A 14,361-nucleotide genomic window follows, 5' to 3' on the forward strand; every position below is an offset into this window, starting at 1 on the left:
TACTAAGGGCACCCACCCACTGGCGATTTTTTTTCCTTTGCGTTTTGCGTTTTTTCTCAAGAGCAATTAGTTTTGAATGTACTCCTGTCCACTGGCGTTTTTTGTTTCAGTCCGTTGCAATTTTTAACATAGGAACTGTCAGTTGCATATGTGTCCTTATTTTTCTCTTAATGCACCCATGAATGTCAATGTAAATGAACGCAAAAAGCCACGAAAATGCCGCGAAAAACGCGCCAAAAACGCGACGAAAACGCTGCGTTTTTCACGCACGAAAATCGCTAACGCCAGTCGGTTGGCGCCCTAAGCCTGATTTTTGAGTATGGCCCATTTCAATGGCTCCCATAACACAATCACTTGTACTGCTACTGAATTGCCTGTCAGCTCTGTTGCTGAATGTATCTATTCCTACTGTGACATGTGGTACAAGTGAGGTGATAAAAGTGAGTGTCTGAGAGCGGGGGAGGTTCTTCTTCAATCAGTGTTGGAGTGGGGTTCCATCTTACCCACTACGGGGACTAACGCAGAGCCGCATGGGAGCACCTTTAGCTTTCATGTTGGTGAAGATGGAGGAAGAGGAACGAATACCCGTAGCGTTTTGAGAATGGATGTGAGAGGAGGGAGTCCCTTCCAGATAGAGAGAGCACGCAACCCCCCAGTTTACTAAACAGGTTTCCGTTCACACTACAGGCATTATTTTTCCTGTGTGGCTGTCTGCCGTTAGGATCACCACACAGAGGTACGTGATTGTGACACCCACGCATCTAAGCAAAGCCGCATTCCTATGTAATTGTGTCTGCCAGAGTGTATGTGGAGAGACCCCTACCTTTACCTCCTCCGAAGTTTACCTAATTTCCAGGACCGGTGACCGGTAACGTGGACTATAGGGCCATAGGGTTTATTTCAAGTAAAAGTTATACCAGGCCTTAACCGTTCCTGGGGACCCGAGGTACTACATCTAAGCCTCTGTGTTATTACTCCGCTGCTTAGATTAACGTGTGTGGGAACAGTGGCGTCACGACGTGATATCTACTACAACCTCCTCATCCTTTTTATTGGCACTTCCAGCCAAAGGAGTGTCAAAGCTCGGCCGGCAATCTACACTGGCCTTGGCTGCGTGTCATACTTCTGGGACCAGAGCCTGGTAAGTGCCACCAAGACAAGCCAACACTTAACCCTCCCAGCTTCTCACGTTAGCCAGGTGTCCAAGGTCACCCCTCTGGGGTGCTGCAAGGCTTCTGGGCCCCAATGTAAAACCTGTAACAGGGCCCCCAACTATAATGCTTTATTCATAGTACTGGGCTCCCTATATGGAGAAGAGCCTACCTGGGCCGGGGTGCAAATACATCCCCTGCATCCCCTATAGTTACACCGGGTGGGCCTATGGCAGCGATTGCCCCCAGCCTACATCCACCTGCTGCTCCCTCTACAAGCTGGTGACTGGCACACATAGCTAAGACCAGCCATGGTTCCAGAGTCTCTACAGACAAGATAGTTGGAAGAGGGCTGCACCACGTAAGAGGGGCAGATGCGCCCCTGCCAGAGTCACATGAAACCCCCGTGCCAGGCAAGTGGGTCAGGCGTTAGGTGAGAAATACATTCTGCTGAATTATTTTTCCACTGCAAGAGGAAGAAGCCTCAAAAGTCATGATAAGATTATTATGAGATAACGCAGGAACAAAGGCTCATGGGAGGACACTGTGTACGTGAACAGCGACATGTACCCTTGTTAACCCCGCCACCTCCTCATACAGGTTAAAATCTTCCCTAGAAAACCCGGGAATGCGAAGATGTCATCACTGCAAGGCAAGAGTTAAATGAGGTCAAGGCGAAGTTTCTCAAGACTCATCATAGACTGATGTCACCACCCAGTGGTAATGTTTGTGTACTGCAGGTCATAAATAGCTTGGAAGTCTGTATGGTCATCAAGCCTCGTTAAGATCTTTAGTGAGGCTTTAAAGTAATTGGATGACGGGTGATTTATAAGGTATTATTTTCCTAGGTAAATAAAGGCAGCAATTAAAACAGTAGCGCAAAACCGGTCATTACACTTATGTTTATGGTACAGGGTGATATAAATGCGTCCTATAATTGGGCTTCGAATTGATTTCTAACATTGTGCACTACGGCTGTAAATTGTTCAAGATGATGGAGACACAATTATAATGTATATATGTACAGTTGCAAGAAAAAGTAAGTGAACCCCTTGGACTTAACCTGCATTTCTGCATCTATTACTATTGAAATACGGCATGATTGTAAGCTAAGCCACAATTATAGACAAAGACAATGTAACTAATATTACACAGTCAGTTGTACCCTTCGTGTCTTTTACTGAACACATTGAGTAAATATTCACAATGTGTGGATATAAAGTAAGTGAACCTGTGAATTTATTAACCTATAGATCACCCCTTTAGCAGCAATCGCCTCAATCAAATGTTTGCTGTAGCTGGAAATACGATTTCTAAAACATTGAGGAGAAACTTTTGACCGTTCCTTCTTGCAAATGTGTTTCAGTTCATCAGTATTTCTGGGATGCCTTGTATGCATGTAGAGGGTCAGAGTAAAGAGTAGAGGTCCTCAGGCTAGTACTGGCACGAAGGGGAACAGGCGATTCCCATGGTGGACCCTGAGCCAGGTGGGCCCACAGTCCCCCCCCCCCCCCCCCATGCATGAGCTGCACACAGGATCTACATATATTGGGCAAATGACAGTCTACCTATTCCTACCCATTGCTTTCTATGGAGATAGCCACACACAATCACAACCACCTTTATATTGTAGTATATTTAGACTGCAACGGCGGTTAATTTGTGATTGGTGATCAGCTAATATTTACATGCAGCTGCAGAGTGGACCAGCAGATTGAATTTTCCTGGTGGCTTCTAGGCACCCCAGACCAATACTGACTCAGGCCATGACCAGAGGTAGATTTCGAGAGTAATCACAACTGCCATTGGGAGATTCCCAGACCATTCAGGCCGGCTGGCAATCCCTGTGGAAGCCACCAATATAGTAAGTCCTGTATCATGTCACTCGCCTGTGTGCAGTGCAGAGTATCAGGAGTGTGTCGACATCTGGTCACAGCTCACCACTGTAGCCTCCATGTGCCAGAATACGCATCACTGTTGTGCCACATGGTGTTTAAATCTAACTTTTATAATGGGAATGGATGGAAAAATATCCACTTTGTTCAGTTTGGAAGTGGATGCAGGGAGTATACAGGACCTTAAATCCCAGACAAAGCAACTGTATCGCTGCAGCAATCAGGAAACCTGGTTCAGTCAGTGGTGTCCTTAAAGGGGTTTTGTCATTAAAAAAAAATTATCTAAACTTACCTATTCCTTCCCTGTCTGTCTCCTTATCACATCTTCTCCTGGTTGAGCTTCTCCACTGCCCCAGATCAGCTCACTGCAGGCTGGGCCCAGCTTGTTATGAGGGCTGCTTATCACAAACTCCTTCCTGCTGGGTCAGTGAAGGTCACATCCCTGTGCTGTAGCTTCACTGCCTAGGAAGGAATTGTAATCTATTTCAGAGATAGCTCGCATGAGCAATCTCTGAAGAAGATAGGCAGTCCCCCTGCTGACCTGTGAGCCGTGACCTAATATACATTGGCAGACTGCCAACCTAATGTACATAACCTCACAGGAAGGAGCGGAATCAGGCAGCTGGAGGTGAAGTGAGCCCCCGGACTGCAGGAGACAGGAGAAGATAGGTGAGGTGAAGATCTGGTGAGTAGACTGATGGGGGAGGAATAGATAAGTAGAACAGTTTTCTTTTTTAGTGACAGAACCCCTTTAATATTGCCACTGAGGCCTATCCTGGGGATGGAGACCAGCAGAGAAGCACCTGACTACTCACAATGCACCTCACACTGGCGCTAGGTTGTATGTCCTTAAAGTGATAAGCTCACAAATAAACAGCAACCCTATAAAACAGAGAAAAATTACCTGGGAGAAATAGGCGCCCCGCTCTGCATGCACAGCCCTCTATAAGTCATGCAAGAATCTCCATAGGGTTAAAGTCAGGACTCGGACTCGGCCATTACAAACCACAAATCTTTATTTTTCAACCATTCATTAATCGCTTTACTTGTGTGCTTTGGCTCGTTCCTGGAGCTTGAGGTCTTGGACGGCTGCCCTTATACTCTTGTAAAATGTTTTGATCCACTTTAGAATTCATTGTCCCCTCAATGATCACAAGGTGTCCGGGCCCTGAGCAGCAAATCAGCCTCAAACCGGGATGCCTCCTCCACCATTCTTCACAGTTGGGTGAGGTTTGGGTGTTGTTGTGGTGCTCTTCCTCCTCCAAGCATAGCATTGTGCATTTCTGCTAAAAAATTCTACTTCCGTCTCATCCGCCCACAAAACATTTCCCAGAAGTCTTGTGAAACATCCAGGTGGTTTCCAGCAGACCTGAGGTGGTCTGCAATGTTTCTTCTCGACAGCAGTGGCTTCCTTTGTGGAGTCCTTCCATGAACACCATGAGGACACATGAACAGAGGTTTTTGCACTTTGCATAGTCTTCTGTAGGTCTTGGTACTTCTTTTAGGATTGTATGTTGTGCTCTTAGAGTGATCTTAGGGAAAGGAGAACAGTTCTGACTTTTCCCCATGTGTAGCTAATTTGTGCAAATAAGAAAGATGGAAAAATACCTCTACAGCGCCATCTATTGGATGGCAGCATTCCGTCAATTCAAAGTGACCTTATAACAAGTCCTCAATGATTGGGAATATTAAACCAAGCCAGAAACCATGCATAGACAGCTGTTTCGGGGTGTTTGCCCCTCGTCAGTGTGCAGTAGGATTCTGGCTTAGTCTGTGAGGGGCCTGTGATGTGGGTCAGAAGTGGTGTCATGTCTCCTTAACAGCTTAGTGACCAAGCCTGTTTGCTCTATAATAGATACTTAGATACTATAAAGTATGCAAGGATGATCGCTCAAAACTGTCACTATCGTTTGAGCGACTTTTGAGCGATCATCTATCAGTGTTAATAGGGCTTTAGTCTGTGAGGGGCCTGTGATGTGGGTGAGAAGCGGTGTCGTGTCTCCTTAACCCCTTAGTGACAAATCCTGTTTGCGCCTTAGTCACGGAGCCAAATTTTGGAAATCTGACATGTGTCATTTTAACATAGAATAACTCCATAAAGGTTTTGCATATCCAAGTGATTCTGACATTGTTTTTTTTACCACAGATTGTACTTCATTTAGGTGGTGAAAATAGAAGGATAGATCTCGTGAATATTTATTAAAAGTGCCAATATTGGGAACATTTTGGAAAAAAAATTATTTTCTTCACATTTTCAACTGTAATATCTCAAATATGTGCAAACCTACTGTACACCTTTTTGCTAAGATATATATTTCCATCTGTTTACTTTATTCTGGAAGCACATTGGAAAAACTTTCGGTTCTTTTTAACCATTTAGAGGACGTACAAATTTAACATTGATTTTCAATATTTTGAGGAACACTTTGTTTTCCTGCACCAAGCCAAGATTGCAAAGGCTCATAGGTGTCAGAATTATAGATACGCCCCCAAAATGGCCCCATTTTAAAAACTGCACCCCTTAATGTATTCACTGAGGGGGGGGGGGCAGGAGTATTTTTACCTCACAGATTTTTTTCAGGAATTAATGCAATTTGAAGGGGAAAAAATTATATTTTATATTTTTGCAAATATGTCATTTTAAAGATGTAGTTTTTCCTATATTGCACATGAAAATAAGGATTTACACCCCAAAATGGATCCCCCTGTTTGTCCTGAGTTCAGAAACATACCCATTGTGGCCCTAATCTTATATCTGTATGCACAACGGGGCCCAAACCGAAAGGAGCAGCCGGTGGCTTTCAAAACAGAGATTTTGCTTGAAGGTGATTTAGGCCCCATTGCCCACGTGCAGAGCCCTTGAGCTGCCAACGATGGAGAACCCCCACAAATGACCCTGTTTTAAAAACTAGACCCCTTAGCCAATTCATCTGGGTGTGTACTGCGTGTTTTGACCTTACAGTTTTTGAATTGATCTAAGCAAAGCAGAAGGAAAAAAAAATTACAATTCTCTTTTTTTTTAATGGCATTTTAAAAACAGGTTTTTTTGTACAGCACACGTATGAATGACTTGCGCCCCAAAATGGATCCCCCTGTTTGTCCCTTGTTCAGAAATATACCCATTATGACCCTAATCTTATGTCTGGCTGCACAACGGGGCCCAAACCGAAAGAAACATTGAAGTTCAACTGTGTTTTAACTTTTATGTGATCACCATTATTCGCTGGATCACCATTATCACATGACTTGCGGCCCTCGGTCACTGCTCCATGCTCCTGGCTACCAGGAGCAAGAAGATTTTAAATTTTCAAGACCTTTCTAAGCTTCTGCGCTTGCGTCCGCCATTTTGCCAATAGGTGCATGTGCCAAAGTTGGGGAAAGGTACGCGGATAAAGATCCCATTGGGGGATACGCCGAAGGCCTTAAGTAAGTATTTTCACCTCCCCTCATGGATCGGATCTGTGACGGGAGGTGAAATTTTAACTTTCTTTACCTTTAAGTGATCCAATGGATAGCGGCGATTACGTGACCAAAGAACGTGTACTGTGGCACCCGGTGAAATCTCCAGGCTCTCGACTATGTTTGGTAGCCAGGAGCAGGGAAATTTTAAATTACCCGGGCAATCTGCGGCTTTTGCGCATGTGTCCGCCAGTTTGGTGACGGACACGTGCACAGAAGTTGTGGTAAGGTCCACGGATAAATTCAGGGGCCTTAGGTACATCATTTCATCCTCCCTCACGGATATGATCCGTGAGGGGAGATGAAACTTTAACTTTTTAAACTTTTTTTTTCTTTTTTACATTTTTTTTTACTTTACATGATACCTTTGGATATGCTGGCCAGGAGCAGAGGGATTTTACATTTCCTGGGGACACGGGCTTTACAAGTGAGCAATGGGGCCGAAGTCACCTTCAAGCAAAATGTCGGTTCTGAAAACAACTGGCTGCTCCTTTCATTTTGAGCCCCTTGTGCATACAGACGTGAGATTAGGGCCACAACGGGTATGTTCCTGAACACAGGACAAACAGGGGAATCCATTTTGGGGTGTCAATCCTCATTTTCATGTGCACTATAGAAAAAAATATGTCTTTAAAAAGACATATTTGCAAAAATATGAAATATTTTTTCTCCTCTAAATTGCATTAATTCCTGAAAAAAAACTGTGGGGTCAAAATCCTCCTGACCTCCCTCAGTGAATACATTAAGGAGTGTAGTTTTTAAGATGGGATCATTTGTGGGGGTATCTATCATTCTGACACCCATGAGACTTTGCAATCTTGGCTTGGTGTAGGAAAACAAAATGTTGCTAACTAATTTTAAATTTGTACGTCACCTAAGTAGTTTAAAAAAAACACTAAGTTTTTGAAATGTGCTTCCAGAATAAAGTAAACAGATAGAAATATTTATCTTAGCAAAAATGTGTACAGTATGTTTGCTCATATTTGAGATATTACAGTTGAAAATGTGAAAAAATAGCATTTTTTCCAAGATGTTCCCAATTTTGACACTTTTAATAAATATACACAAATTCTATGGGTCTATCTTTACCACCTAAATGAAGTACAATGTGTGGTGAAAAAACAGTGTCAGAATCACTTGGATATGCAAGACCTTTACGGAGTTAATCTATGTTAAAGTGACACATGTCAGATTTCCAAAATTTGGCTCCGTCACTAAGGCGCAAACAAGCTTCGTCCCTAAAGGGTTATGGAGACATGACACCGCTTCTCACCCACATCACAGGCCCCTCACAGACTAAAGCCCCATTTACACTGATAGATGATCGCTCAAAAGTCGCTCAAACGGCGAACAATATAGCTGATCTGCATAAGCAAACAGCTGTAGTGTTCTCCGTGCTTACTGCTAGTGTCCCCCCTGTGAATTGACAGTGAGACACAGGCAGAGAGAATCTTATCAGCGCAGCCTGCTGTGATAACAGCCGGCTCCGCTGATAACAGTTGAGCACTCCCTTCAAGCAAACTAAAAGTTAGCGATCAACTAATCGTGCACGATGCCCCAGCATTTAGACAGAATGGTTATCGCTCAAAAGATTCTTGAGCGATAATTGTTGTGTCTAAATGAGCCTTAAGCCAGAATTCTACTGCACACTGACAAGGGGCAAACGCCCCAAAACAGCTGTCTGTTCATGGTTTCTGGCTTGGTTTAATATTCCCAATCATTGGTTATTCCCTCAGATTACGGAAGTGACGTCAGACGCCAGGAGCAGCGCGCCGAGACAGAGGCACGAGCGGGGGACTAAAGGGGACATCAGAGCAGCGCAGGAGCCCAGGAGCCGATACCGGCGCCGAAGCAGGTGCGGGGGCAGTAAGGTGAGCGGAGCAGAGAAGTAGCCAGCACCAAGAGGCCACCAGGAGTCCAGCGCCTGCAGCAGCGGAGGGGACCGGAACGGAGCAGCAGAGCAGCTCGTTGGCACCAATGAACAAGTTAGAGGTCAATGGAGGGCCCTCAAAAATGATTTCAGGGACCTAGGGTCCAAGCTCAGGGCGCGGACCTCCAGGGTAGTTTTCTCAGAAATACTACCTGTACCTAAAGCCACACTAGAAAGGCAGCAGGATCTTAGGGAGGTAAACAAGTGGCTCCGGAGTTGGTATAAGAAGGAGGGATTTGGGTTCTAGGAGAACTGGGCTGACTTTGCTGTCGGCTACAGGCTCTACCGTAGGGACGGGCTGCATCTTAATGGGGAGGGTGCAGCTGTGCTGGGGGATAAGATGGCTAGAAGGCTGGAGGAGTGTTTAAACTAGGGACTGGGGGGGAGGGCAAAAAGAGAAATAGTGGGGTAGCCAGTGTAACTAGCGACCCGGGTCCAAGCAAAGGGAATGGGGGTCGAGCAGGGGGTGGGGTTAGTACAGTTAGAAGTGATAAATCAGCCATAAGTACGAATAGCAACAAAACAAATTTAAAAAACAAAAAAACGATATAAATTGTATGACCACGAATGCAAGAAGTCTGATCAGTGAAGTGGGTGAGCTTGAAGCGAGAATGACTGATGAAAATTATGATATAGTCGGAATTACGGAAACATGGCTTGATGATAAGTGCGATTGGGCGGTGAATTTGCAGGGGTACAATCTCTTCAGAAGGGACCGAAGGAACCAGAAAGGGGGAGGGGTATGTCTGTACGTCAATTCGAACTTGAAGCCGAGGCTACGGGAGGATATAGGGGTAGGAGAAGAACAGGTGGAATCTCTGTGGGTAGAAATACAGGGAGGAAAAAATAACAAAATCCTGATAGGGGTCTTCTATCGACCACCAAAAGCAACAGAAGAAACTGAAAACTTACTATTAAGGCAGATAGAAGAGGTGTCAAACCGCAACGAAGTAATTATCATGGGGGACTTTAATTATCCAGATATAACATGGGAAAACGAAACCTGCAAATCTCACAGGGGTGATAAGTTCTTGAGAGTAATTAAAGACAATTACCTGAACCAACTTGTGCAGGAACCAACGAGAGGGAGAGCCATTCTGGACCTAGTGCTAACTAACAAACCGGAATGTATAAAGGGGGTGCAGGTTGAGGGACACTTGGGGAACAGTGACCACAATATAATCAACTTCCAGCTGTCATTCAATAAGAAGCCGTATCAAGGAGCGACAAAGAAACTAAACTTTAGTAAAGCAAAATTTGATGAGCTTAGAACTACTATCGGTAACATTAATTGGGACAACATCCTCAAAAATATCAGTACGGAGGAAAAATGGGAAAAGTTCAAAAGGATCCTAATCACCTCATGTGAGCAGTTCATTCCCTTTAAAAATAAAAGAAACTCAACTAAAAGGAAACCAATGTGGCTCGACAAGACGGTAAGAGGGGCACTAAACGAAAAAAAGAAAGCGTTCAAACTACTAAAGCAAGAAGGCAGCGAAGAAGCGCTAAAATCGTACAGGGAAAAAAACAAAATATGCAAAGATAAGATCAAAACTGCCAAGGAGGAAGCAGAAAGACTGATCGCCAAAGAGAGCAAAAACAACCCGAAGCTATTTTTCAACTATATTAACAGCAAAAGGATTTGCAGGGAGAGCGCTGGCCCTTTAAAAAATAATGCAGGAGAGATCATTGATGATGACGGAGGGAAAGCAAATCTACTAAACAGTTTCTTCTCAAGTGTGTTCACCAAAGAAAAGGAAATGCCACACGAGATGCAGGGGAATAAAATGAACCCATCACAAAATATCTCATACCTAACGCAGGAGGAGGTGCGGAAGCGACTAAAGAAGACTAAAATTGATAAATCACCAGGCCCAGATGGAATACACCCAAGGATTCTAAGGGAACTAAGTGACGAGATAGCTAGGCCGCTATATCTAATATTTCTAGACACTATCAAGACCGGTGTAGTACCATTGGATTGGTGCATTGCCAACGTGGTTCCAATTTACAAAAAAGGGAGCAAAAGTGAGCCTGGTAACTACAGGCCAGTAAGTCTCACTTCAGTATCGGGAAAAATTTTCGAGGGGATTCTGAGAGACGGAATCGATGAATACCTCAAGGAGCATAAGGGAATAACTCCTCACCAGCATGGATTCATGAAGGGTCGCTCATGTCAGACAAATCTGATCAGTTTCTACGATGAAGTAAGCTCTAAGCTGGACCAGGGAGAATCTATTGACCTCGTATATCTGGACTTCTCTAAAGCCTTTGACACCGTGCCACATAATAGGCTAATATACAAAATGAGGCAGCTCGGACTGGGCGAAAACGTGTGTAAATGGGTAAAAAATTGGCTCAGAGATAGAAAGCAGAGGGTGGTAATAAATGGTTTGTACTCTGATTGGACCACAGTCGCTAGCGGGGTGCCACAGGGTTCAGTACTAGGCCCCACTCTGTTCAACATATTTATCAATGACCTGATAGAGGGGCTGCACAGCAAAATATCAATATTTGCAGATGACACAAAATTATACAATATAATTAATGCAACGGAGGACAATGTGCGGCTACAAACAGACTTGGATAAGCTGGGGGCTTGGGCAGAAAAATGGCAAATGAAGTTCAATGTTGAAAAATGTAAGACTATGCACATGGGCAGGAGAAACGGATGTCACCAATATTCACTTACTGGGGTACCGCTGGGGAAAAGTGATATGGAAAAGGATCTGGGGGTATTAGCGGATAATAGACTAAACTGGAGTAACCAATGCCAGTCAGCTGCTGCAAAGGCAAATAAAGTCTTGGGGTGCATTAAAAGAGGCTTAGGGGCGAAGGACGAGAACATTATCCTTCCATGATATAAGGCACTTGTCAGGCCTCACATGGAATACTGCGCACAGTTCTGGACTTCGGTGCTCAGGAAAGATGTCACAGTGCTTGAGGGGATTCAAAGAAGGGCAACTAAACTAATACATGGAATGAGAGGACTGGAATACCCGGAGAGGCATCAAAACTGGGATTATTCACCCTGGAAAAAAGACGGCTAAGAGGTGATCAAATAACCATGTATAAGTACATGAGGGGACGATACAAGGATCTCTCCCGCGATCTGTTTACACCCAGGACTACGACGGTAACAAGAGGACATCCGCTACGATTAGAGGAAAGTAGGTTTCCTCACCAACATAGAAGGGGATTCTTTACTGTAAGAGCAGTTAGACTGTGGAACTCTCTGCCGGAGGAAGTGGTGATGGCAAAATCCATAGAGGAGTTTAAAAGGGGACTAGATGTCTTTCTGGAGCGGAAGGATATTACAGGATATAAATCTTAGGTTAATTGTTAATCCGGGTATACAGGCAGGTAGGAACTATTATTAGGGGTTGATCCAGGGAACAGTCTGATTGCCATTAGGGAGTCGGGAAGGAATTTTTCCCCCAAAAGGGCTAATTGGCTTCTGCTCTTGGGGTTTTTTGCCTTCCTCTGGATCAACACAGGCGGATAGACAGGTTGGACTAGATGGACATTGTCTTCATTCAGCCTTACATACTATGTTACTATGTTATATTGAGGACTTGTTATAAGGTCACTTTGAATTGAAGGTATGCTGCCATCCAATAAATAAATTTACATAAATTTCCCAGAGGAGCATTGCTTTAGAAGTCTCCTTACTTAGCTTTTAGGTGTCCTACCACCCCTTCTGGGTGCTCTCCTTGGGAAGAGATTATACCATCCCCTGATCCACTTACCCACTACGTGTCTCCACACACTTTTTGGGTGCTCTCCTTAAGGAGACACAACACCACTTCTGACCCTGGTAATTTGTCTAACAATGGCTATATAAGAGGGCATCAGATTTAGACCTGGGGTTTTGCTTCTCCTTAGGAGGAAGCGGGCAGTCTATCTGAAAGACAGGAGGCATCACCAGGAGTGCGAGGCCCATCTCCTGTATGGTCACCATTGTCTCCCTACTAACATAAGCAGGAGTGGGCACCAGCAGGGCCTTGTGGCCTAGTTCCAGCCAGACCTGTTCATTGAAGGGTTGCATTCCATAGTAGGCCCATGGTGACCCGAAGACGCCACAGGTAACTCTGATACAGTATATGACAGACTCCGACATGGATGCATGAAAACTTTTATACAATGAGCTGGAACAAATTAACATTTTTATAACTCCTGCTTTTTCGGGCAAGAAAACAGGTTGTCTTTACCCAGCTGCCATGTGTTCAGTCCAAAATTACCCATTTACTGAGCATTATAAGTCCACGTCTGGTCCACACTGATTAATCACCTCTGGAAGGAGTTGATACTTATTCTTCCTGTCTCCTTTCCTAGGATACCCGAGTCTTCACCAGTCATTAAACAAGGGATGTAGTCAAATATATTCTGCATTTATGGTATGTATGCCATTGCATTATAGTTTATCGGATCCTGGAGCAGTGTCCATCTCCGGTTGGGAGGGTGATCACAATGCAGGACATTGCTTTCTACTTATGTATAGTTTGAGAAATAATGTTGTGGACTCTTGTATAATACTGAAGGGATCCAACCTATAGATTTCATACCTTTTGCCATAAATACAATAGATGTCCTTGAAATGGTCCTGAATTAGTTATTGTCCAACATGGACAAATCCTCTGATTGTGATCCCAATTACTGTGTCTTGTGCCCCTATTTGTTAAATTATTATGATGTTTTGGACACCCTGATGATGATCGGGCTAACAAAGGTCTAGGAGAATGTTCTTGCCGGCTAATTGGGCCGTGTAAAAGACGAGACAGTCTTAAAGGGATTTTCTGGGACTAAACTATTGATAACCTTTCTTCAGGATAGTGTAGTAGCCAAGTACATCATCCTGGTCCCCTCCATAAATGTCATGTTTGTCCTATGTGGATGCACTGTGCAAAAACCTGTCTTGTCATTTCCAGTCTGTGTGTTGCACAGCTATGGCACTTGAGAGGTTAACTTTAATAAAATCATAGTCTGCATGTAAATGTATCCAGTCTGTCATGTCATGTGGTATGAAAGAGGTTACAAATAGGAGTGATTGAAAGCGGGAAAGGAGTTCCATCTTGTCTGCTGAGAGAGTCACATGGAGGCACCTTCAGCCTCCTTGTGGTGAAGATAGAAGCGGAGAAGAGATATCCCGTAATGTCTGGATTCTGGATGTAAGTGGAGTGAGCCCCCAATAGTGAGAGAGCAATTGTAAGTAACTACTTCTTCTGATAAGGCCAGTGCAGAGGTACTACCTCCCTGTTTAAATTTTCCTAAGCGGCCAAGAAAATAATCTTCACTACGTTTGAAAGTCATTTGCCTACACTGTAAAGTCTTAAAGTGAACTGCCTTGTATAATCTGTTCAAGTTTGCAAGTAAAAGTTTATGCGGGGCCCTAACTGTTCCTAAGGACCCATGGTACTCAGAGACTGTTTCTGTCTGCATTTATTCTCCGTCGAAGGTCATTCCGGTGTGTAGGAATGGTGGTGTCACCCGTGACAACTACAACCCCTGTTATCCTATTGGGGGACATCTCCCTATCCTAGGGGGGGGGGGGGGGGGCGGTGGCCTACAGTGATACTCTGGCCTTGGCTGCATCTGGAAAGCAGTTTAGTGAGTGCCACCATGATAAGCCATCACTTTACCCTCTCAGCTCCACACGTACGTCAGGTGTCCGGGATTCCCTATGGGACTCTTCAATAGGTCATCAATAATTGATTGATGGGAGCCCGCCACTGAGAATCCCAGCAGATTACCTAATTGAAGAGGCTATGGCACCCATTTGTGAGCACCACAGCCTCTTCTCAGGCCAGTGACACAATGTTCATTCATCACATGGTCTGACAGTAGCTTCACCTTATTCAAGGGAATTGGATAGAGCTACGACACCAAACACAGCTATACAATACATAGTGCTATACAATGTATGTTA

Source organism: Eleutherodactylus coqui, chromosome 2 (genome assembly GCF_035609145.1).
Source record: "Eleutherodactylus coqui strain aEleCoq1 chromosome 2, aEleCoq1.hap1, whole genome shotgun sequence".
Classification (NCBI taxonomy): domain Eukaryota; kingdom Metazoa; phylum Chordata; class Amphibia; order Anura; family Eleutherodactylidae; genus Eleutherodactylus; species Eleutherodactylus coqui.